General features: G+C 30.1%; 1 non-coding gene across 1 annotated transcript; it reads right to left on the reverse strand.

Annotated features, from left to right (window-relative positions):
* Positions 1-2,149: 2,149 nt before the first annotated feature.
* On the reverse strand, positions 2,150-2,232 carry TRNAL-UAA (transfer RNA leucine (anticodon UAA)). Its single transcript has one exon. It is a non-coding gene; the product is annotated as a tRNA-Leu (tRNA).
* Positions 2,233-15,175: the final 12,943 nt, after the last annotated feature.

Consider the following 15,175-nt stretch of genomic DNA (forward strand, 5'->3'; position numbering starts at 1 on the left):
TTATGCGCCACGAACTGAGTCCGATTGGCGAGTTTGGGTGGCGAGTGAGTTGGGAACACCAATGTGGGTGACAGATAATTGATCGGATGAAGACGGTGATAGAGAATTGATCGGACGGAGACGGTGATAGAGAATTGATCGGACGAGAGCAATCTATGGCTAAGTGTGGGTGATTTTGTTCTGCGTCGATTCACGTCGAGAGGGAAGGAAATAATAAAAAATGTAAAATGAATGGATATTTTATTGAATAAATGTGTAGAATAGATAAACTGATGTTGGTGTATTGTAAAAGTGGATGTGTAAAATATAAAAAGTAGGTTTTTTCTTGCAAAATAGACGGAAAATTCGCACGAACTAATGTGATTACTCTAAGTTAAAATTTCAAACTACTCACAAGTTGCCACGTCATTTCATCAAATTTATAGTACGATCAAAATGACCAATTATTCAAAGATCAAAGAAAAATTTCCACGTGCCATTGAATAAAAATTACAGAATAATCCTCCAATCACATGTCAATATGTGTTGATTTTTAATTTAAAATAATATAAATAGTCTAATTGAATGTTGTCATGTGTTATTTTAAATTAAAACGTTTTGGCTATTTAAATAATATCATGTGTATCTTGGAGAACAAAACAGAAAGTCCATTCATTTAAATTTGCATGTGTCTTCAAACCTCCTCGAAATTTTTATAGATAGAGGTCTTCCTCAGTCTTATGGAAACACATTCAAAAGTCTCAAAACTCTATCGAAATCAAGTTCTAAAGTCTCCGAAGAACTTTAAAAACATCCGCCACAAATCTTTGAATATTAAGAACATTCATTCAAATCGTCCTTCTAAGTCTCAAAATTCTATTGGAATTAATCTTTAAAGCCTCCAAAAACTTCAAAAACTTTGATCCATCGAATTTTCATCGGATTTAGAGAATCCCTGAAGATTTTTCACAAAAAATCTACAAAGATCAAGAATATTCTAAAAACACACAAAGAACATGAAGAATGAGAAGTCTCTATTAAGCGCATAGCTAGAGATTATTTTCAATTTCGTGGCAAAGATCTTCAATCCATCTTCCAACCAAAGTGGGGGACATTTGTGTTTGAATCCATGTTACATTGGCAAAACATTTGAATCAAAAAATATTCCAAGGAAATCAAATTAGAGGATTATTCCGTTGTAATATAATTTAGTTACAGAAAATTGTATTCACAAATTTATTAATACAAAATTACATGTGTTAAACATTTTCAATTATTTGATTTCCAAACTTGAGATTTTGTGTTTACAGTGGATTAAGGAATTGATTCAGATCACGACGCAAGTGGTGGACCAAAAAATGAAAATCTTTATGCATCAAATGCCTCATGTTATATACTTCAAACTTTACGGTAGGCTAATAATCATCTTGCTCATTTCATCATCAAAAAAAAAAAAAAAAAAATCATCTCGCTGATATGAGTAAAAAACATCTGGCAATCGTAGTTCTTCTTTATTGGGCAGAACCCAACTAGCAATGATATTGACACTGGATTTGGACCATTTTGTTAAAATGGCCCAAAACTTAGAAAACAATATAAATGGACCATTTTGTTAATTGCAATTCCATTACAAAGATCTTCAATCTGTCTTCCATCCAAAGTGGAAGACATTTGTGTTTGAATCAATATTGCATTGGCATAACATTTGAATAAAATATTTTTCTAAGAAGATCTAATTAGAGGATTACTCTGTTATAATATAATTTAAATACATAGAATTACACCCACAAAATCATTAAATACTAAATTACAATTGCTAAATATTTTCGATTGTTTAATTTCTAAACTTAAAATTATGTTTAAAGTGGGTTTAAGGTCCTTAAGGATTTGATTCATATCACTAGTCACGACACGAGTGGAGGACCCCAAAAAAAAACCTTTATGGAACAAATACTTCAAAGCTATACTGTAGGGTAATAATCAGCTTTGCTGATATGAGCAAAAAACATCTGGCAATCGTAGCTGTTGTCTAGTTGGGCTCCTTTATTCGGCAAAACCCAAGGAGCAATGATATGATATTGACACTAGATTTAGACCATTTTGTTAAAATGGATCTGCCTGAAAAATACCCAAAACTTAGGAAACAATATAAATGTTTTTTGTGCAAAAGTGCTGGCTATGGGGTTCGAACCCATGCGCACTTATGTGCAGAAGATCTTAAGTCTTCCCCCTTAACCTCTCGGGCAAACCAGCTAGTACATTAACGTGACACAAAACTATCAATCATAATATAGACTGAGAAAAATTAAGTAATGTTTCAACCCCATCATGGACAGCTGCTTGTAATTGAAATTAGGAACACAGCCCATCAAACTTTTGGAGTCACATCATCGCATGCATTAGTTGAATTTGTTCTCATGCGAAGAACGTGGGCATCAACTTACGACAAATGATCACAGGCAATCTATGACCCCGACCCTTCAACTATATCTCTGCTTACAGTTCTGAATATTAATACTACTACAATCTCACGTTCATTTTTTGTTGACTAGATATAGACTTTACGCCTACTATCACGTTTGTTCAATGCTACACAATTGACAATACACTAAGTTCAAGATTGGTTACAAGTTGATATCTTGTTTTGAATACATACTTCTTCTTTTTATCCTTTTTTTAGATTTACAAATATATTCTATTTTCCAAAAACTAAAAATATAAAAAGTTGTACAAAATGAGTACTATTCAATATGCAGAGTTATCACTTACCCTCATACATATATGTATGTTTCTTTTTTTTTTTTTTCATTTCAAATGAAAAAAAAAAAAAAGTTCAGGACTCGTGTGTGTAATCATTATCTTACACTCCAAGGTATAGGTTGGGTAAGCCCAATGATACCACCAGTGCACAACATGGCATACCACTATTTATGCCCACATTTTATACCAATGAGCTAGTTTGGGCCAAATGCCAAACAGTGGTGACCAAACAAATTCGAAAGCCTAAAGCGATATATTTAAATGGGACCTTTTTGTCATCACTTAAGGAATATTTAACTAGTATTTAATATTATAATTTTTTATAACAAAAATTCATTCTTTTTATTTTGTAATATGCTTTTTTTTTTTAAATGCTAAAGGTATAACAAATTTTACTACAAAAACACTTACAAACGATGTAAGAATGATGTGATTATAAGTGATACTTCAAGAAGATAATAAACATGTATTTGAATAAATAATGTTGGAATATGATAAATTTTACAACATAAGGCTTACAAAGATATATCACCAATTACAAAAAGTAATTCAAAAGTGCATTTAATAGGTTGTTGACGTAAACAAATCATTTTAATTGTCACATCAATTTGTAAAAGTTTTGAACTAAAACTTACTTTTTTAGCATTTTCTTATTTGAATGATTTTTTGTGGTTACTAACACATATATTTTTAAGACTCATGTATTTAAAATTATATTATCTTTAGTATTACTCAATTATTTGAAACTACTTAAAAGTAAAAAAAAAAAATGTAAAACTATTTTTTTCTTAAATTTCCAAAAAAAAAAAAAATTCTTAAAAAAATATATTAATTTTTACTCCGAATTTTGAAAATTTTTCTCTAGTAAAGGGCTCTAGGCAATGGTCTAAGTGGCCTAGGCCTAGGGCCAGCTCTGATGCCGAAACAACCCGATACAAAGTTGCGAGAGATGGGACTAAATTGGTTTTGAGCAAATGGGACTTTTCGAGCTTTTCATGGTTTTTTTATTATTTTTTTATAAATTTTATCAGAGGGTTTCATGGTTTAATTGCTTGGGTGAAGATTAAAAACAAAATTTCTATTCCGGAATCCGGACATAAACATTCATGAACATAAAGGCCTATCGACAACTTTTTTTCTTTTGAAAATAAAGTGAACATGGTCAACGCGCTCAACACACACAGGAGGTTTTAGGTTGGCCCAACCTAATGATGTTGTACTAGAAACGTGTATGGCTGTGATGGAAACGTGTTTGTGATGATTTACGTGTCTTCACAACACACTCTAAAGGCTAAATGATATGAGTACTTTATGGTTGAAATTAAAAAGCTTGGAATCCAAATTCTAATAGAAATAATAATAATAATGATGATGATATATAGCTTCATATGCCCAATGAAGAGATCTAAACAATGCAAGCGGATAAATTTTTCAAATCTTGTCAAATAAACAAGTCCAATGGCATGAGATTAATATATAGTGTTTCACTGTTCTGTTTCTTAATTCGAGAAAGTTGTGAGGCAAATAAAAACATTGATCAGCAATTTTTAATTAAATACCATAGCATTTGCCAATTTTGGCTTTTGGGCTGCTTGCAAAAATAGTAATAATAATTACCGACACATGATATTTATATTATTTATAACCGAATTTTCCTCTTTAGATTGGACTTTTATATGGTTTAGAAATACCCCTAAATTTTAAGTTTAATAAAGAAAAAACTTGAGGACAATGCAGTAAAAATATATCTCCAACTCTACTTTTTTTTTAGTAAACAGTAATATTTATTAGAACGTACACGAAATAATAATAGTGTTTTAAATCAGGTTTTTATAATACATTACATAATTAGAGTACAACTACAAAATGACTTAACTTTTATAGTTGTAGAATGAGGTTATAAACAGTGCACATTAGACACATACAACCAATGTGAGATAAACATCTCCAACTTCACTTAAAATGACTACAAAATAAAATATTTTCCTACTAAACTTTTGTAGTTGTAAACTGAGGTTATAAATAGCGAACGTTAGATACACACAACCAATGTGAGATAAACATCTCCAACTCCACTTAAAATGCCTACAAAATAAAATATTTTCCTACTAATCCATGTTTTCGAAATAAAAACTTATTCAAAATTTAAAAAAAAAAAAAAAAAAAAATTATAACATTAGACCCAAAAAAAAACCTGCTCATCACACGCGTGTAACGAGGTTAATAATATATAGGATTTTATAAATGTTTTATCCACTTATATATAGGATTTTATAAGTGTTTTATATATGCTGTTCATTTACCCACCCCCGAAGGGGTCCCTCCTTTTCAATTAACCAGAGGTGAAATTTTGAATGGAAGACAAAGATATTTGAATTTTGAAGGCTTCAACCCTGAGAGACACCCATTATGAAAAGGATATAATTATTCTAAGTTCCAAACTTGATCTCTAGTCTCTACTCTCAGAGATAGTTGATTTTTCCCTGAATTACTTCCGAGATTTGACACTTGACACTGTGCGAGATAGATGATCATCATCTTTGTACGTGACAAAATAGTCTAAATGAAATTCTTATGAGGATTGGTCAAAAGGTTGAGGAAAGCTATGTTTAATCAATTTCTCCTTTCTCTAATTAAACTATGAATCAGCATGTTAGATGCATGATCCCAAATTCGATTTTGACTCATAGACGTGACTCTTTTGTTTCTAGTACTCCCTGGGACCGAGACCACAATTTCAGCTTCCGGAAATATATTTAGTCTTGGATTTTTTTTGAGTAAGCCAACACGAGGTCTAACCCTCTAATAAAATATATGAGATTTAGTCAGGGACGGAGCCGCCCTTGGACTAGGGGGCAATGGCCCCTAGATTTTTTTTTTTTTTTTTTTTAATATTATTATATATATGTGTATTAATTTTAGTAATTCTGGTTTGAAAATTACATTTTATTTCCCTTTAATAGTTCCATTGATTCTTTTAAGAATAATGCTATACTCGCAAACTTTTTCATAACATTTTTACAAATTGTTTTGGTAGCAAATTTTTATTGATTTGAATATGGGTACAACACTCATATAATTTTTTTACTTACAAGTAACCACTTATCACATTAATAATTTATAGTAAAAAAAAAAACTTGTAGTTCTAGCATTTTTCTCATTTTAGTAACCATAAAAAATTTATTGATCTAAAATCTAAAACAAAATATACAAGCCCAAAAAATAAAATAGCTTAACAACAAAAATTTCCAGTAAAACTAAAAATAAAATTAAGCTCAATTAACTAATTTTATCCAAAATAAATAACCCTTCCCTTTAAAAAACTCTAAACAAAAATAATTTTGCTCTTACCCACAAAAAAAAAAAAAATCTTAGCAGCTAAGTAGCAGAATTAGAGGTTGAAACTGCCATACACAGCCAACAGTAAAATTGTTCCCCTAACTCAAAGTTCTAGCTCCATCCCTAGATTTAATCCCCACTTATACTAAAAATTGATTAGTATCTTAGTCTAATTATAAAGAGTAATAATCATAAAGCAAACATTATATATATATATATATATATTTTTTTTTTTTAAGAAACAAATACACACATACAAGAGAGAGTGAAATTAGTTCTAATACAAAGGCATACCACAATCATGGAACAAACGTTATAGATTGAAATTATATCGTATCTAAATTATTGATATGTTAATATGCTTTCCCAAAGTCCCAATCACATCATATACATTGTAATAAAGTCTAAGTATAATTAGAACCTAAATTGATTCATTCTAAATGAAGTTTTAGTTTTGATTAAAAAATCTATATTTGAATTCAAATTAGTTTTTAATTATTGTCTAATTTTACATTCGTGTACAAAATAATTTTTTTTAATTTTTATATCAAGTGATCAATTTATAATATTTAGTACGAACATCATCTAGATAAGACCATCTTACCATCATCTACGTGCTGTTACAACCTCGTTAGCATACGATATAATTTAACTTGTTCCAGTGGATGAGTCTGGCTTTAATAGAGGGGATAAATTGTCAAATTTAACGTAAATCTTGCCCTTAAATCAAGCTTTTTAGACACTCAGAAGTGAGCTTCTTTAGTATATTGATGGGATGTTTTTTACCAGGGCCGGCTCAAGGCCTAGGCAAGTTAGGCCTAGGCCTAAGGCCCCACTAAAAAATAAATATTTCATTGGGAAAAAAGGCCCCATTTTTCATAGTTAAAAGTCCAAATTTTTATAAAATTATATATATTTTTTATAGGTTGTACATTTTTTTTATTAGTGATGTACAAACTTTACTATTAGCTTACAAATTGCCATGTTATTAATCACAAAAAATGTGATATAAACATTCATTAGTTAAATTGATGAAGCTCATCAATGAGAAACAATATCACATTATATTTTGAACATTTTATAGTACTTTTAATTAGCGCATTTTTCTTTTTCATTTCTATTAAGACTCTCAAAGTGCGAGACTAATAGAACCTTAACTCAATTGAAATCCTAAAATATTTCAAAAAGATGTTGCAAATGTGTTAAATCATCAATTATAGATTAATCTTCCCTAATAGTTTGAGACTTTAATTTTTGTAAACTAATATCCTACAAAACCATACACCTAATAATATCTATCTCTCTCTCTCTCTCTTAAAATCAAAATATAAAATTAAAAATTAGATTACAACTTTATTTAACTATGCATCGTCTTATATCCAAAATAAAGTATCTTTTTCAATCACAATATATTTTTATTTCTTTTTATTAATATTTATAATTTAAATATGATATTCAATTCTCTATACGAAATTAACATTAGTCTAGTTGGTATTATTTATGTATTTAATGTATCAAATTAACCTTAATTTAATTAGTATTAAATAATTTTGTTTAATTAATATTTACATATTAAAGGTCCCACATAAATTTTTCGCCTTAGGCCCCAAATTATGTTGGGCCGCCCCTGTTTTTTACTATAGCATGTCTCAAGCCATAGTTAATTTTCAATCACATTTTTTTTTTGATGAACCAAACACTTTATTAAAGAAGGAGAAACAAATTACAACTCCCTACTGGACTCTCTCACAACAACAGAAGAGAGACAGTCCGGGCAAAACCCACTGCCAAAAGAGCCAAAAAAATTACAAGATAAACTCCATTTTGCTAAGCTGTGGGCAGCCTGATTAAATGCAATTGATATGGGTAAATCATAATAAACATCGATGTGAAATAGGTTTGTCAGTGTCTCATATAGCTTTCCTTTTGAGGAAATATGCTTGGATTGGTCATCAAACTCATTGGAATTCTGATCCTAGACTAGCATTGTCAATTAAAGGATGGATCAGTACGGGAGACCACCAGGGGAATACGGGGTAGACATCTACTAGCCTCTGCCTTGTGTGGTTCCACTACTCATCTTTAATTTACTTGCTCACATTTTTATTTCAAACACTTGTTGAACTCGAGTTTATCAAGACTATATTATATGTTCCAACTTGATTCATTTTTTGTCAAAAAAAAACTTGATTTTGTTTACAAACTACATGATTAGCTTTTTTTCTTCATATATTGTAAACATCAAAACTAATTTTTTTTTACCCCTTGGCAAATCTATACTAATAATTAATAAATAAATGATATTTGAAATTAAATTATTTCAATTAATCATATAGAATGATTTTTCGTTTATAAACTTATAAGGATTAATAAATTCACAAACCTTGTATTGTTAAAAATTAAATTATAATTTTCATTGAGAACTTGAATATCTATTTTATCAATAAATTAAACTAATAATTTTATATCATATAATCTTAGTTACAAATGTAGGGGTGATAGGCCTAGGAATGCATATCTACATATATATTAGGCCAGGGACCCAATCCGAGGACATGAATAGTCTGAGGATGGGTAAACCCCTTCCTAAGAACCTGCGTCGGTGAGTAAAGAGGTGAGGTCTGATCATAACCATCCGAGAAGGCTATCTAAGGAGGAGTACTTCCTTGGCAAGGCAAAGCCGAGGTCAGAATGTGTGGTCTAACACCAGGAGCAACGGCTCGGATGACTCCACTAATGTGGATAAGTATTCAGAATGAACAAGACAGAGGGAGGCCAAGAAATATCTTAAAGGAAAGTTGTTACCACTGCATTAAATGCTCTGCAACTATTTTTCTGATTGCATTAATGTGGAGAAGACTCTGGAACAGTGTTGCATTGGCTGTCCCAACACATAGAGGGCCTTAAAGGGTGTTCGATAGGACAAGCTCTCAAGTAAAGGCTTGGATGATCAACAAGTGGAGGGCCAAGATCGTCCAAAAAGAATTATATAATGGAAGAGACCTTCCATGAAGGGGGGGGGGGAGAATTAGAGAGAGAAAAACACTATAGCAATCAATAACAGAACTTGTAATCAAACTGGAGGATCAATATATAAGAACTGATCTTCTCAGACTGTGACGAGAATGATTTTCTTTAGTTTAAACTTGTTTATCTTCATTCTCTCATCATCAAGATTTACTTTATTTGTTGTCTGATTCACTAAAACCCAGTTTTCTAACTTACTCTCTACAAATTTATTGTTTTGAGCTTTTTGGCCCTAAGTCCATCCATTTTTTGGGTCAAGGACTCAAATCAGGTCCTTACAACAAACTTACACAATTTAATATCAATTCCAAGTAAGTATGTTTTTTTACATTTATACATATGAACACATAATGGTATATGTACTAAAATTGAGTTTCCTACTCACAAGCTTATTCACAAAGACATTATTATGTTAGAGCCTAACTTGTTCAATAGTCGAGTCTAAGATGGGTTCATATTTGACTTGTTTGTTAAATAAACTAATAAGAACAAGTTATTTTTCATGAGTCAAGTCCAATTTATTAAAAAATGACTCCAATTTATATCCAACTCTAAAATTATTTGTGTGAGATAGGTACTAAATTTCAATTGCAGGGGTGATGGCACAACATTTGTTCAACTAAAGGATTATTGCTTGTGGAATGTGGATCTCCCATTTGGATTGCAAAATTGGACCTGTCTAGACTCCTTAAAATATTGATTTTCTTTGGTGAGTAGGAGTTTACTATGGCTTCAAAATAATCAGCCCCTTGTGATTTTTATTCATAAACAAAAACCTCTTTTTTGGATTTTTCAAAAGACAACATAAATGATATAATAAAACAATCCACATTGCTAACAAGGTAAATTACCACCTTGGACTACATGTTCATCCAATACATGATCTGTTCTTGAAGTTTTCAATTGCTACAACTATTAATGTTTGTTATGAAATCACGAATCACAACTAAATCATTAATTTGTAAGCACATTAAAAGTTGGTTTGGTTTTCTCCCCACCCCCCCAAATGGGGAGAGGATCCATGCACGTCGTTGTCAACATTATTCGCGTCAAGTCCATGTGTACAAAACAATATCTTAAACCTTAATAAGCATAAAAAACTGTTCCATAGTAATTTAATTTATCTTTGTTCAGTGGGGGTGGCGGGAAGAGACAATTGGATAATTGAACCTTATAGCAATATTATTTGAATCCAGGACAAATAATAATTGATTGATAAACCAATTTAAAACTCTAACAATTATGTTTTAAGCTTAAAAATAGTGATGGTGTACTTTCTGAATTTTCATTAATGGAATTACACGTATAAATTGCAAGATTGTGTTCATGACATGTTCACCACCATTCATTGTTTATTTATATATATATATATATATATATACCTAATTTCAAAAGGCAATCTCAAGCTACTCAAGGTGAAGTGTGTGTACTATCAAGAAAAAAGGTGAAGTGTGTATATATATTTATAAAGTTTTTACGCGTCCGTTTTTAATGATTATATTTTTTATCATCATATCAAAACACATTAATCAGTTTTTGGTGTAAACTAGAATTGAATCTCAAATATTTTATTTAATTATTAAAATCTTTACTAATTAAGCTAATTGAAACCTACTAGTATATATATATATATATATATGGACTAAAATTTCAGTAGAATTGGAATTAGGAATTATAGTGGCTGAGTCAAGGTGGGTCAATTAACCAGCCACTTATATAGAAATTTGAATCATTTGGAACAAAATCATATGGTATTTCTGGAAATGTACCGAACGCAGGGATGGAACTGTCTGTCGGAAAAAGCCTAATATATTTCCTACAATCACTCAAGCACTGTTTGCAACCTTACATTTGATGCAGAAATGTAAAACTCGAAAAGCCAATTATTGATAATCAATTCAACATGATCAAAAGGAGCGCGTGTTAAGAATACACCAGTACTCGATTATATACTTGTAGTCAATACAATATTAGACTTTATGATATTAAAGATATTATAAATTTTATTACATAAACTTAACATTTTTTTAATTAATAAACTTTATAATTTTATTTTTTTATTAATCACAAAAAATAATTTAAAATTTTATATATTATGTTATTTGAAATCTACCAACATTGATTTGTTATTAATCACAAAAAAATAATTTAAAATATTATTTATCATGTTATATTGTCACGTTAGTTTGTAAACCTCATACATAGTAAAATTTGTGATAGCTCTAACATTTTTCAAAACTTATGTACAATTTTTTAGGTGTCATATCAATTTGTAAAATTTATGAAGTAAATTTGTAATAGTTTTAGTGTTGTAGATTAAGTTTCTCAATTAAAATTAAGCATATGGTTGGATTTTTTTTTTTTTTTTTTTGAGAAAGACAACTATTTTTTTACATTGATCTGTACAACCACGTGATTGAAATCAATTGGAGACATATGTTTTTCCTATATGGAAATGTGCAAGCTCCCATCTAGTCTACTTATGATAATAACATTTTAAAAAATAGTATAGAAACTACTTTAAGGTGCCATCCATTTTTTTTTTTTAAAGCCTTATGCTTTGTTGTTTCAGCTATAATATTTTCTAGAAAATGAGTCATTTTCCAAAAAACATTTTCTATAAAATTATCTAATTTTCTTATGTTTGGTAGAAATTTTAAATGAGTTGAAAAAAAATCTCATAACTTCCCTTATTTAGATTGATGTGAGATAAAGCTGTTTTTCAAAAAAATTTAGTAAAAAACAGTCTCTAAAAATAAGTCATAATTTTTTGTTGGCCAAAAATGGTTTTCCTTCAACTTATTTTTGTTAATAAGTTGTAAATAAATCCTAACAGCATGCTCTAATATGATTTTCATTTATCAAATATTTTGTTAAAGTTGGTAATGACATATTAGGCAAAGGAATTACTTGTTATGCTTTATACAAAGCTCATGGGGAAATTTCTTTTTTTTTTTCTATAGAACTTAAAATAATATTGTTGTTTCTTTATAACTCTGGTACAATTTTTCAATTGAAATGGTGTATCAAAATATTGAAGACCATAATCCAAAACACACTTTTATAGTTTGTGTTTTTTAATCAATTCAACAATTATAAGAAGGAAAGAGATTTGAACCTTAGACGTCTCTGTTGAAAATACTAGAATATGTAAGTTGAGTTTCAAGACTTTTAGACATACTTTAATAGTATTACTATGAATTTTTTGGTGCTTTTTTCATACCAATTTTCAAAGTTCATAAATGCAAAGCTAAATATAGGTTAATAAGAAAATTTAATTTTAGAATTTCAACCAATCAATAAATGCACACATGGAATGAGAGGGACGAACTAATTTAAGCACAATACATAAAAACATATGCTTCTTATTCTTAAAAAAAAAAAAAAAAAAAAAAAAAAAAAAAAAGCAAAAGAAAGTGTGGAGTGAGGTGGTGAAATAGCGCGCCGCGCAAGTACTGTTATAAGTCATTTGGAGATAAGAACGAATAATATTTGTGCTACAATTCGCTTACGTGATTAATTGTGAGCGGTAAAAAGATGACTTTATATAGTTCCATCATCATCATTATCTCTCTCCCGCTTACAACTCGCCACGCGGGCGAGTTGTGGCTCGTCTTTTCCAGCCCTGATTGGGGAAAATCAAATACTGCAGCTGATTCCGTAAAACAAGGATCAATCGGAAGAGTTCCATTGGTCGGTAAAGAGTCGGTTAAAAATGGTGGTGAGAAACATAACCACGTGGAGTGGAGTGAGCCCACCCTTTTATTTTACTATTTTATAATCAGACAGAATTAGGGATTCCTATTCCCGTACTCCTGCATGGAGACATCCGCTGCCAATTTAATCATTTTTATTCAGCTTTTCAAAACTGTCCAAACTACCCCTCCACAGTCCACACACTTTTCTGATTACTATGTGTTTTTTTTTTTTTTTTTTTTGGAAGAGGCTTGACAAGCGTTGACCAACCTCGTAGAACATGCGTATATTCCATGTAAAAACTTATCATTAAGATTTAAGCATTAAGCTTTTGAGTACAATATAGGTAAATTAGTGGCTTGCTCATTAGTTGATTGGTACAAATTTCCTATATTTTTGTTGAAGAAATAATAATCTTTCGTTTTGGAATTAAAAAAAAAAAAATTCGTTTCATTACAAATGTTTCATTTTATACTTAACTTATTGCAATATACCATATGTGGGGGTAGACCCAAATCCAGCCCGAGGACTAAATCCCGAGAGGTAAATTTGAGGAGTGGACTCAACCTAGAGTTCGTTGGCAGTCAAAAAAGTCTTCTGGTGAATAGAAGCCATCTAAGCCCATAACTAAGGTAACTTATAATACCAACCTTTCCCGAGGATCATTACCAAGGTAATCCCTTTAACCATTTTCCTGAGATCACAAAGATTAATGCTCATGGAGCAACTTCCTCCTTCGGCAGGGACCACCCATCACCCACACTTCCTTCAAGGAACACGACAAAGGAAACACAAAGTCCAATATAATAGCCACCTTTGCATTAATGAAATCCCACACCTAATGTTAGTCATATTAATTTAAATGCTGAATGATTGGCCTAAACAATGAAAATACTCCCAAAAGTCTTCCATCATGATCAAGAAATGGTAGGGTAAGAAGGTGATGAGACAAATATCCCTCAAATCCAACTAAGAGCAGAACAGCTAGAACAACGTTTCTTCATATATAAACGCATGATCCAACTTTTTTGTCTTTGATTAATTGCTTGATCTTCCTATTGTGGATTCTTCTTCTCCACTTTTTAGAAATTAGTTATGTTAATCAAGAATTATTGTTTAGGACTTCTATACAATGTTTTTGACCCCCACACCATATTTTTATTTTTTCATTAAAAATTAATCTTTATTAAAAAATAAACATGTGACATACTATAATTAATGGTTAATGAAATATATAGTCGAATACTCTTCAAAGTCGACCGTAAGATTTTTATTCTTATATATTAATTAGTGAGGTATGAGTGTGTGAGAAATGATGACTTCCATTGCCATTAGCTACCGAGAATCAATTTTCCTATATAAAGGTATATAATACTACTTTTAGCAAAAAACATTATTTCTATTTTTTTTTTGGGTACACAACAAGTACATGATGCCTTTTGCTGAATGCTTTAAGTCAAGCATATTTCTTACTTTAGGTCTCTATAAATCAAGTACAATATACTACATATAAAAGAAATTTTTGAACCGAACACGTCCTTCTTTTGGCATATGAATTATGAAGTACTATGATGACTCATTGTTTTATTAGTTCTTTTATTTATTCTAGTATAAGCCTTATGGGATTCTTAAATCTTAACAAAGTCTGTCTTACATTGTCAAATGCTTTTTGTTTTTGGTTGTAAGATTCCCTTATATTCATTATACTAACCGACATTAGTTGAATTTATTTGAGTTAACAAATTCTTTTTTGTTGTAATACAAAAGACTATTACCTTAGTTTTATACACGACCAAATGAAACATTTGTGGATTTTTCCACCTCTCACTCTACAGCTTCTTAATAAGATCCAAACATTATAGGATAATATTGGCAGAGCAATTATAATAAATTTTCTTTCAAATTAGTTTAAAATAATCTTTTTCAATAGTTATACTTATTACGTGGCGATTCATAAAGCAGCTTATACGATAAGTCACATGATTTATTAAATAGATTATGTAACTAAAATTAGACAAATAATCATTTAAATCCTAATATATTGAAGGAATCTCCGCATAATAATTTATGCGGAGATTTTCCTCCAAAGTAATCTATTATGCCACTATTCATAAAATAACTCACATATGTTAAATTACATAATTCATTAAATTATTTGAATAAATAACATAATTCATTAAATAGATCATGCGACAAAAAAAATAGCCTAATAATTAGTAGATATCACCAAGTAATAGTTTGAAAGAAGTTTCCTTCCGAAATAACTATGTCAAAGTAATTATAAACCACAAAACCTCACAAATTCATAGCATATGAGAGAGATAGGATCGATCCTATAAAAAAGAGATTTCTCCCACAGACCAGGTAAAAAAAA

This window comes from Quercus robur, chromosome 3 (genome assembly GCF_932294415.1).
Source record: "Quercus robur chromosome 3, dhQueRobu3.1, whole genome shotgun sequence".
Lineage (NCBI taxonomy): Eukaryota > Viridiplantae > Streptophyta > Magnoliopsida > Fagales > Fagaceae > Quercus > Quercus robur.